The sequence below is a fragment of the Cherax quadricarinatus genome, chromosome 57, assembly GCF_038502225.1.
Source record: "Cherax quadricarinatus isolate ZL_2023a chromosome 57, ASM3850222v1, whole genome shotgun sequence".
Taxonomy (NCBI): Eukaryota; Metazoa; Arthropoda; class Malacostraca; order Decapoda; family Parastacidae; genus Cherax; species Cherax quadricarinatus.
The window spans coordinates 13808145-13820618 of NC_091348.1; the positions used below are offsets into that span (position 1 = coordinate 13808145).

The 12474-nt window shown below is 40.1% G+C and overlaps 1 protein-coding gene across 4 annotated transcripts in view; it reads right to left on the bottom strand.

Moving 5' to 3' along the window:
- Nacalpha (nascent polypeptide associated complex protein alpha subunit) overlaps window positions 1–12474 on the bottom strand; it is a 41444-nt gene that overhangs the window by 3833 nt on the left and 25137 nt on the right. The window lies entirely within an intron of this gene.

The window sequence follows — 12474 nt, forward strand, 5'->3', positions numbered from 1 at the left end:
AAGTAGGCCTAACACTGTAAACTCCTTTTGAGACCAATGTTTGCTGTTCTCTAAAAACTCAATCCTATAATGGCATGTATATAACTCAGTTTTACGATTCACTTGCCACGAGTTCAAACCCCACCCATTCTATGGTTTGTTGGCATGTATATTAGATAGATAGTATTAGATAGACAGGTTTTCTGTAACAATACTGAACCACGCTATGAAGGTCTGATGTAAAAAAATTAAAATAATTTTATACAGTATGAAGAAAGTATTCAAGGCATTCTTAATGGGTAAAAAAGAAAAGATAAATAGTTCCTTCAAAAGAACATACAGATGACCCTCGAACAACACAGGTTTGAACTGCATGGGTCCACTTTTACGTGATTTTTTTTTTTTTTTTGGGGTGGGGGGGGGGGGGGATTTGCAATCGAAAAAATTAAGAAAAAGGTATAACATGAATGCATAAAATATATGTAGCTACTAGTCTATGTTATCATTTGCTACCATAAAATTTTCAAAAATGTATTACAAAAAGTGGAGAAACGTAATGTACATTATTTAAATATGCATTAAATAAAAAATATGAATTTCTTTTTCACATTAACTTTTCATTTTTTTTTTTTAATAAGTCGGCCGTCTCCCACCAAGGCAGGGCGACCCCAAAAAGAAAATACTTTCATCATCAGTCAACACTTTCACCTCACTCACACATAATTACTGTTTTTGCAGAGGTGCTCATAACACAACAGTTCAGAAGCATATACATATAAAGATACACAACATATCCCTCCAAACTGCTAATATCCCAAACCCCTCCTTTAGAGTGCAGGCATTGTACTTCCCATTTACAGGACTCAAGCCCAGCTATAAAAAAAATAACTGGTTTCCCTGAATCCCTTCACTAAATATTACCCTGCTCACACTCAACAGATCGTCAGGTCCCAAATACCACTCGTCTCCATTCGCTCCTATCAAACATGCTCATGCACGCCTGCTGGAAGTCCAAGCCCCTCGCCCACAAAACCTCCCTTACCCCTTCCTTCCAACCTTTTCGAGGACGACCCCTACCCCGCCTTCCTTCCCCTACAGATTTATACGCTCTCCATGTCATTCTACTTTGATCCATTCTCTCTAAGTGACCAAATCACCTTAACAACCCCTCTCCAGCCCTCTGACTAATACTTTTATTAACTCCACACCTTCTCCTAATTTCCACACTCCGAAATTTCTGCATAATATTTACACCACACAATGCCCTTAGACAGGACATCTCCACTGCCTCCTCGCTGCTGCATTCACAACCCAAGCTTCACACCCATATAAGAATGTTGGTACTACTATACTTTCATACATTCCCTTCTTTGCCTCCATAGATAACGTTTTTTGTCTCCACGTATACCTCAACGCACCACTCGCCTTTTTTCCCTCATCAATTCTATGATTAACTTCATCCCTCATAAATCCATCCACTGACACGTCAACTCCCAAGTACAGTGGACCCCTGAGTTTCGGCAGCATCGACTTTCATGAAATTCGACTTTCGGCAAAATTTGGCCTCGAGTTTTGTGATTTGGCGACCGTCCGGTACCCGTCCACCCGTCACCGCGCACACAAAGCCAGTATCACATGCCATTCACGCTCAGTGTGCCATTGTTTACCAACACGTGACCATCACCCCGCGGGTTCATACGTAATAATCCATTGTTTTTTGTGATTGCAACTGCTAAATAAGTCACCATGGGCCCAAGGAAAGTTAGTGCAAGCCCTTTGGTAAGGAAAGCGAAGAACACGACCCAGAGGGATTTTGAAAGGTTTGAGGCAGACCCTGACCCTGCCGACTCTCTGCCTGTTGTGGAAGGTGTTGTGGCATTGGGCAAGTCCATGGGGTTGGAGTTGAGTGACAGGGATGTGGAAGAGTTGGTGGAGGACCACAGGGAAGAGGTAACCACTGACGAACTGCAAGAGCTTCAACTGGAACAGCATCAGACCACAGCTGAGGAATTTGCTTCAGAGGAGGAGGAAAAGAGTGAAGGAGGTGCCTTCTTCAGTGATTAAGGACATGTGTTCAAAGTGGAATGAGTTGCAAAGTTTTGTTGAAAAGTATCACCCTGACCAAGCTGAAATAAGCCATATCTGCAACATGTTCAGTGACAAAACCTTGTCCCACTTCATGAAAATCATAAAGAAATGCCAGACACAGACCTCTCTGGACAGATATTTTGTGCGACAGGGGTCCAGTGACTCTCAAGTTGTTCCCGGTGGCATTAAAAGAAGGGAAGTAACCCCAGAAAAGGACTTGCTACCTGAAGTCCTAATGGGAGGAGATTCTCCTTCCAAACAATAGTGTACACCTTCCTCCTATCCCCTCCTCCCGTCTTCCATCCGCCCAGAAGTCTTCAGTAAAGGTAAGTGTAATGTTATTATTTTTTATATGCATGTACTACTTGATTTCTGATTTTCAGTATGTAAATCTTTATTTAATTTGAAAAAAAAAAAAAAGTTATTTTAATATTTTTGGGTGCCTGGAATGGATTAATTTTATTTCCATTACAGTGGACCCTCGCCTAACGAACGCATCGCATAACGTTAAATCTGCCTAGCGATACATTTTAACGCAAAAATTTTGCCTCGGCTAGTGCTAAAAAACTCAATCAACGCGATTCGTTCGAGACGCGTCCACCTGCGGCCTGAGCCCGCCTCACTTGTTCCGTGGGTGCCAGTGTTTACAAGCCAGCCACCACAGTCGCTTCCAAGCATACAATCGGAACATTTCATATTATCACAGCCTTTCTAGTGATTGCACCTGCAAAATAAGTCACCATGGGCCCCAAGAAAGCTTCTAGTGTCAACCCTACAGGAAAAAGGGTGAGAATTACTATGGATATGAAGAAAGAGATCATTGCTAAGTATGAAAGTGGAGCGAGTGTCTCCGGGCTGGCCAGGTTGTACACAAAACCCCAATCAACCATCGCTACTATTGTGGCCAAGAAAACGGTAATCAAGGAAGCTGTTCTTGCCAAAGGTGCAACTTTGTTTTCGAAACAGAGATCGCAAGTGATAGATGATGTTGAGAGACTGTTATTGGTGTGGATAAATGAAAAACAGATAGCAGAAGATAGCATCTCTCAAGTGATCATACGTGAAAAGGCTAGGAAGTTGCATGAGGATTTAATTAGAAAAATGCCTGCAACTAGTGATGTGAGTGAATTTAAGGCCAGCAAAGGCTGGTTTGAGAGATTTAAGAATCGTAGTGGCATACATAGTGTGACAAGGCATGGTGAGGCTGCCAGTTCGGACCACAAAGCGGCTGAAAAATATGTGCAGGAATTCAAGGAGTACATAGACAGTGAAGGACTGAAACCTGAACAAGTGTTTAATTGTGACGAAACAGGCCTGTTTTGGAAGAAAATGCCAAGCAGGACCTACATTACTCAGGAGGAAAAGGCACTCTCAGGACATAAGCCTATGAAAGACAGGCTTACTCTGTTGATGTGTGTTAATGCTAGTGGTGATTGCTTTTATTGGTGTATCACTCTGAAACTCCCAGTGTGTTCAGGAAAAACAATGTCCTCAAGGCTAATTTGTGTGTGCTGTGGAGGGCAAACAGTAAGGCATGGGTCACTAGGGACTTTTTCTATGACTGGTTACACCATGCATTTGCCCCCCACTGTGAAAAATTACCTAATTGAAAAGAAATTAGACCTTAAGTGCCTCCTGGTATTAGACAATGCTCCTGGTCATCCTTCAGATGTGGCAGAGCGACTTTCTGAGGAAATGAGCTTCATTAAGGTCAAGTTTTTGCCTCCTAATACCACTCTTCTCCTGCAGCCCATGGACCAGCAGGTCATCTCCAACTTCAAGAAACTGTACACAAAAGCTATGTTTGAAAGGTGCTTTGTAGTGACCTCAGAAACTCAATTGACTCTAAGAGAGTTCTGGAGAGATCACTTTAGCATCCTCAATTGTGTAAACATTATAGGTAAGGCTTGGGAGGAAGTGACTAAGAGGACCTTGAACTCTGCTTGGAAGAAACTGTGGCCAGAATGTGTAGACAAAAGGGATTTTGAAGGGTTTGAAGCTAACCCTGGGAATCCTATGCCAGTTGAGGAATCCATTGTGGCATTGGGGAAGTCCTTGGGGTTGGAGGTTAGTGGGGAGGATGTGGAAGAGTTGGTGGAGGAGGACAATGATGAACTAACCACTGATGAGCTGCTGGATCATCTTCAACAGCAAGAGGCTAGATCTGAGGAAACTGCTCCGGAGGAGGGGATAGAGAAATTGAAGAAATTGTCTACTTCAAAGATTAAGGAAATGTGTGCAATGTGGCTTAAAGTGCAAACCTTTTTTGATGAAAATCACCCTCACAGAGCTACTGCAAGCCATGTTGGCAACCTGTACACTGACAATGTTGTGAAACACTTTAGGAATGTCATAAAGGAACGGGAGGTACAGGCCTCTATGGACAGATATGTTGTGCGACAGAGGTCCAGTGACTCTCAAGCTGGTCCTAGTGGCATTAAAAGAAGAAGGGAAGTAACCCCGGAAAAGGACTTGCCACCTCAAGTCCTAATAGAAGGGGATTCCCCTTCTAAACATTAACACCATCCAGTCTCCCCTCCTCCCATGAATCATTACCAGAGCTTCAATAAAGGTAAGTGTCATGTAACTGTGCATGTCTTCTTCAATTTGTGTGTATTAAAATTAATATTTCATGTGGTAAAAAAATTTTTTTTTTGTTCATACTTTGGGGTGTCAGGAATGGATTAATTTGATTTCCATTATTTCTTATGGGAAAAATTAATTTGGCTAACGATAATTTCGCCTAACGTTGAGCTCTCAGGAACAGATTAATAGTGTTAGGCGAGGGTCCACTGTTTTTCTTATGGGGAAAATGGTTTCGAGTTTCGTGAATTTCAACTTTCAGCAGGCTCTCTGCAACGGATTAACCCTTTGAGGGTTTTGGTCGTACTAGTACGTCTTACGCGTAGGGGTTTTTGACGTACTAGTACGCATAAATTCTAGCGGCCTCAAATCTAGTGGGAGAAAGCTGGTAGGCCTTCATATGAAAGAATGGGTCTATGTGGTCAGTGTGCACAGTCTAAAAAAAATCCTGCAGCACACAGTGCATAATGAGAAAAAAAAAACTTTGACCATTTTTTTGGAATAAATCAGCGACTTTGCAGTGTATTTTCGTATGGTATTTATTGTTGTATTCTAGTTTTCTTGGTCTCATTTTATAGAATGGAAGACATATTACAGAAATTGAGATGATTTTGACTGGTTTTACAATGAAAGGTGCCTTGAAATTGAGCTCAAAGTAGCAGAAATGTTCGATTTTTACCAAACTTCAAAAGTAAACAAATCGTGCCAAGCGTCCAATACACGTCAACTGGTGAGTCTAATATTCTTTCACAAGTGCACCAATAATATTTATACCATTTTTTACACTAATGCAGTAGTCTGCATAACAGTAAATCTTATATTTTTTGTGAGAATAAAAATTCAAAGTGGAAAGCAAAAGAATATAAGAGGGGCCTTGAGACGTGACTAATGACTAGAGGAAATGTCATTTTAGTGCCAGGAATGTCTTCCTTGTTTATTCTGGACCCTATTCGGAAATTGGCATCTTTTGAAATTTGTGTGAAATTGGCAAAATTGCTAAATTCTGACCACTGTACTGGATAGTTGAATTTCATAAATGTGTGGTTTCTTGCACCCATTCGATAGAAAAAATGGAGTTCTAGCGAAATAGTCATGTTTTTTGTCGACTAGTACAGTGAAATTGGCCAAAAATAGGGCTCAAAGTGGGAAAAATCGCCGATGCGTAAACATCGCCGAGACCGCTAACTTTGCGAGAGCATAATTCCGTAAGTTTTCTATCAAATTTCAAACTTTTGGTGTCTTTATGATCGGGAAAAGATTCTCTATCTTTTCATAAGAGAAAATAATTTTTTTTTTTTAATTTAGCCGACCCTGAGAACGAGTTTCGGAGAGGGCCTGTCGACCCTCAAAGGGTTAATCACGAAACTTGGGGGGAAGGGGGGTCCACTGTATCTGAAAACATTCACTTCTTCCATACTCCTCCCCCCCAATTTGATACCCAATTTTTCTTTATCTAAATCATTTGATACCCTCATCACCTTGCTCTTTTCTACGTTCACATTCAACTCTCTACCTTCACACACACTCCCAAACTCATCCTCATCCAGTAACCTTTGCAATTTTTCTTTAGAATCTCCCATAAGCACAGTAGCATCAGAAAAAAGGAAACTGTCAATTCCCATTTTGTATTTGATTCCCCATAATTTAATCCCACCCCTCTCCCAAACACCCTAACATTTAATTCTTTTACAACCCCATCTATAAATATATTAAACAACCATGGTGACATTACACATCCCTGTCTAAGACCTACTTTTACTGGGAAGTAGTCTCCCTCTCTTCTACACACCCTAACCTGAGCCTCACTATCCTCATAAAAACTCTTTACAGCATTTAGGAACTTACCACCTATTCCATATACTTACAACATCTGCCACATTGCTCCCCTATCCACTTTCATATGCCTTTTCTGAATCCATAAATGCAATAAAAACTTCCCTACCTTGATCTAAATACTGTAGTAGGTTGGTAGACAGCAACCACCCAGGGAGGTACTACCGTCCTGCCAAGTGAGTGTAAAACGAAGCCTGTGATTGTTTTACATGATGGTAGGATTGCTGATATCTTTTGTCTGTCTCATAAATATGCAAGATTACAGGCATGTCTTGCTACTTCTACTTACACTTAGGTCACACTACACATACATGTACACATTTATTTATACACACTCATCTGAGTTTTCTTTGATTTTATCTTAATAGTTCTTGGTCTTATTAATTTTCCTTTTATATCCATGGGGAAGTGGAATAAGAATCTTTCCTCCGTAAGCCATGCGTGTTGTAAAAGTCAACTAAAATGCCGGGAACAATGGGCTAGTAACCCCTTTTCCTGTAAAGATTACTAAAAAGAATAAGAAGAAGAAAATTGTCAAAGTGGGAAGTCTGAATGTGCGTGGATGTTGTGCAGATGATAAGAAAGAGATGATTGTGGATGTTATGAATGAGAAGAAGCTGGATGTCCTGGCTTTAAGTGAAACAAAGCTGAAGGGGGTGGGAGAGTTTCAGTGGAGAGGAATAAATGGGATTAGGTCAGGGGTTTCAAATAGAGTTAGAGCTAAAGAAGGAGTAGCAATAATGTTGAAGGATAAGCTATGGCAGGAAAAGAGGGACTATAAATGTATTAATTCAAGGATTATGTGGAGTAAAATAAAGATTGGATGTGAAAAGTGGGTTATAATAAGCGTGTATGCACCTGGAGAAGAGAGAAGTGTAGAGGAGAGAGAGAGATTTTGGGAAATGTTGAGTGAATGCGTGGGGAGTTTTGAATCAAGTGTGAGAGTAATGGTCGTTGGGGATTTGAATGCTAAAGTGGGTAAAAATGTTATGGAGGGAGTAGTAGGTAAATTTGGGGTGCCAGGGGTAAATGTGAATGGGGAGCCTTTAATTGAGCTATGTGTAGAAAGAAATTTGGTAATAAGTAATACATATTTTATGAAAAAGAGGATAAATAAATATACAAGGTATGATGTAGCACGTAATGAAAGTAGTTTATTAGATTATGTATTGGTGGATAAAAGGTTGATGGGTAGGCTCCAGGATGTACATGTTTATAGAGGGGCAACTGATATATCGGATCATTATTTAGTTGTAGCTACAGTTAGAGTAAGAGGTAGATGGGAAAAGAGGAAGGTGGCAACAACAAGTAAGAGGGAGGTGAAAGTGTATAAACTAAGGGAGGAGGAAGTTCGGGTGAGATATAAGCGACTATTGGCAGAAAGGTGGGCTAGTGCAAAGATGAGTAGTGGGGGGGTTGAAGAGGGTTGGAATAGTTTTAAAAATGCAGTATTAGAATGTGGGGCAGAAGTTTGTGGTTATAGGAGGGTGGGGGCAGGAGGAAAGAGGAGTGATTGGTGGAATGATGAAGTAAAGGGTGTGATAAAAGAGAAAAAGGTAGCTTATGAGAGGTTTTTACAAAGCAGAAGTGTTATAAGAAGAGCAGAGTATATGGAGAGTAAAAGAAAGGTAAAGAGAGTGGTGAGAGAGTGCAAAAGGAGAGCAGATGATAGAGTGGGAGAGGCACTGTCAAGAAATTTTAATGAAAATAAGAAAAAATTTTGGAGTGAGTTAAACAAGTTAAGAAAGCCTAGGGAAAATATGGATTTGTCAGTTAAAAACAGAGTAGGGGAGTTAGTAGATGGGGAGATGGAGGTATTGGGTAGATGGCGAGAATATTTTGAGGAACTTTTAAATGTTAAGGAAGAAACAGAGGCAGTAATTTCATGCACTGGTCAGGGAGGTATACCATCTTTTAGGAGTGAAGAAGAGCAGAATGTAAGTGTGGGGGAGGTACGTGAGGCATTACGTAAAATGAAAGGGGGTAAAGCAGCTGGAACTGATGGGATCATGACAGAAATGTTAAAAGCAGGGGGGGATATAGTGTTGGAGTGGTTGGTACTTTTGTTTAATAAATGTATGAAAGAGGGGAAGGTACCTAGGGATTGGCAGAGAGCATGTATAGTCCCTTTATATAAAGGGAAAGGGGACAAAAGAGACTGTAAAAATTATAGAGGAATAAGCTTACTGAGTATACCAGGAAAAGTGTACGGTAGGGTTATAATTGAAAGAATTAGAGGTAAGACAGAATGTAGGATTGCGGATGAGCAAGGAGGTTTTAGAGTGGGTAGGGGATGTGTAGATCAGGTGTTTACATTGAAGCATATATGTGAACAGTATTTAGATAAAGATAGGGAAGTTTTTATTGCATTTATGGATTTAGAAAAGGCATATGATAGAGTGGATAGAGGAGCAATGTGGCAGATGTTGCAAGTATATGGAATAGGTGGTAAGTTATTAAATGCTGTAAAGAGTTTTTATGAGGATAGTGAGGCTCAGGTTAGGGTGTGTAGAAGAGAGGGAGACTACTTCCCGGTAAAAGTAGGTCTTAGACAGGGATGTGTAATGTCACCATGGTTGTTTAATATATTTATAGATGGGGTTGTAAAGGAAGTAAATGCTAGGGTGTTTGGGAGAGGGGTGGGATTAAATTATGGGGAATCAAATTCAAAATGGGAATTGACACAGTTACTTTTTGCTGATGATACTGTGCTTATGGGAGATTCTAAAGAAAAATTGCAAAGGTTAGTGGATGAGTTTGGGAATGTGTGTAAAGGTAGAAAGTTGAAAGTGAACATAGAAAAGAGTAAGGTGATGAGGGTGTCAAATGATTTAGATAAAGAAAAATTGGATATCAAATTGGGGAGGAGGAGTATGGAAGAAGTGAATGTTTTCAGATACTTGGGAGTTGACGTGTCGGCGGATGGATTTATGAAGGATGAGGTTAATCATAGAATTGATGAGGGAAAAAAGGTGAGTGGTGCGTTGAGGTATATGTGGAGTCAAAAAACGTTATCTATGGAGGCAAAGAAGGGAATGTATGAAAGTATAGTAGTACCAACACTCTTATATGGGTGTGAAGCTTGGGTGGTAAATGCAGCAGCGAGGAGACGGTTGGAGGCAGCGGAGATGTCCTGTTTAAGGGCAATGTGTGGTGTAAATATTATGCAGAAAATTCGGAGTGTGGAAATTAGGAGAAGGTGTGGAGTTAATAAAAGTATTAGTCAGAGGGCAGAAGAGGGGTTGTTGAGGTGGTTTGGTCATTTAGAGAGAATGGATCACAGTAGAATGACATGGAAAGCATATAAATCTATAGGGGAAGGAAGGCGGGGTAGGGGTCGTCCTCGAAAGGGTTGGAGAGAGGGGGTAAAGGAGGTTTTGTGGGTAAGGGGCTTGGACTTCCAGCAAGCGTGCGTGAGCGTGTTAGATAGGAGTGAATGGAGACGAATGGTACTTGGGACCTGACGATCTGTTGGAGTGTGAGCAGGGTAATATTTAGTGAAGGGATTCAGGGAAACCGGTTATTTTCATATAGTCGGACTTGAGTCCTGGAAATGGGAAGTACAATGCCTGCACTTTAAAGGAGGGGTTTGGGATATTGGCAGTTTGGAGGGATATGTTGTGTATCTTTATATGTTTATGCTTCTAGACTGTTGTATTCTGAGCACCTCTGCAAAAACAGTGATAATGTGCGAGTGTGGTGAAAGTGTTGAATGATGATGAAAGTATTTTCTTTTTGGGGATTTTCTTTCTTTTTTGGGTCACCCTGCCTCGGTGGGAGACGGCCGACTTGTTGAAAAAAAAAAAAAAAAAAAATGTATGCTTCAATGTAAACACTTGATCTACACATCCCCTACCCACTCTGAAACCTCCTTGCTCATCCGCAATCCTACATTCTGTCTTACCTCTAATTTTTTCAATTATAACCCTACCGTACACTTTTCCTGGTATACTCAGTAAACTTATTCCTCTATAATTTTTACAATCTCTTTTGTCCCCCTTCCCTTTACATAAAGGGACTATGCATGCTCTCTGCCAATCCCTAGGTACCATCCCCTCTTTCATACATTTATTAAACAAAAATACCAACCACTCCAACACTATATCGCCCCCTGCTTTTAACATTTCTGTCATGATCCCGTCAGTTCCAGCTGCTTTACCCTCTTTCATTCCACGTAATGCCTCACGCACCTCCCTCACACTCGCATCCTGCTCTTCTTCACTCCTAAAAGATGGTATACCTCCCTGGCCAGTGCATGAAATTACCGCTTCCCTTTCTTTGTCGACATTTAAAAGTTCCTCAAAATATTCTCGCCATCTACCCAAAACCTCCATCTCCCCATCTACTAACTCCCCTACTCTGTTTTTAACTGACAAATCCATTCGTTCTCTAGGCTTTCTTAACTTGTTTAACTCACTCCAAATTTTTTTTCTTATTTTCATTAAAATTTCTTGACAGTGCCTCTCCCACTATCATCTGCTCTCCTTTTGCACTCTCTCACCACTCTTCACTTTTCTTTTACTCTTCTTATAATACTTCTTTGTAAAAACCTCTCATATGCTAACTTTTTCTCTTTTATTACACCCTTTACTTCATCATTCCACCAATCACTCCTCTTTTTTATGTATATGTTAATAATACGTATAACATCTAGTGTGTTTTGTATCACACAAGACAATAGTGATGTAGGTATTGACAGACAAACTATTCATCTTGTAAACAACGTAAACTTACAGTATCGATAGAGTACAGTACTATTAATGAATTTTCTCTTCATGATTTTTCTCAAAACATCCTTTTCTCTAGTTTACATTATTGTAAGAATACAGCCTATAATACATACAAGACACAAAATGCGTTTTAATCGACTGTGTTAGCAGAAAGGCTTCCAATCAACAGTAGGCTATTAGTAAAGTTTATGGGAGGGTCAAAAGTTTTATGCAGATTTTCAACTGTACAGGGATCTGGCACCCCTAACCCTTGCATTGTTCAAGGCTCAATTGTACTGCACAAGACAATTTTTACCCTTACAAAATATAATTTACTAAGATCAAGAGGTGGCTAGAACTGTCAAAATTAGGAATGCATCAATTACATACTTCACTGAGAATTAGGAATCTGTTAGGTGAATTGCCTCAGGAAGTATATTCAAATAGGGGTAAGTATGAAAAAGATCAGTTGAAATAAATTCACAAATTTGAATATTTATGTTCACCAACAAAACAATATGCAAGTGGAAAACAGACTCCAGTCATAGCACTTTACAGTGGACCCCCCCAACTTACGATCAGCTCCCAACTCGAACAATTATGCAAGTGTAATTTTTGTAAGCGCTTTTGTAAGTGTATTTTTGGGGGTCTGAAATGGACTAATCTAATTTACAATATTCCTTATGGGAGCAAACTCGTTCAGAAACGGCACCCAAACAGCCTTCTGGAACGAATTAAATCTTAAGTCGGGGGTCCACTGTGTAAGGGAATGAAAATGACTTATTTGCACATCTTCCACAATAATCATCCAATGGTAATTGAGGTCAACTGGTTAAATAACACCTCTTAGAAAAGTCTGCAAGACTAAACATGAAATAAGATAAGATTTAAGAAATGAATCTCATTAGGCTGGCATGGTATACTGGGTAGAGTGAATTGCATGCTACAATTAGCAGGCAGTGCTAATTATAGCAGGGTTGCCACGAGTTAAAAATCCCACTACAAAGAAAAGCACTTAATCTCCTTGGTTATTTAGTGATCTTATTGTAAATTATCAGCCATTATCATCAATTTTCAGCTATATTAACCCTTTCATGGTCAAGCCCCCTGACCTCAAACTTGCTCTTGGGGCTGAATTTAACTCGAAACTATCCGAACGTAGATCTACATTCACTCGCTTAGCCCTCCGAACGTAGATCTGTTTTATTTTACATGCCTTCAAATGTAAAATAAAACTTAGATCTACGTTTGGAACGCTACGCAAGTGAACGTAGATCTACGT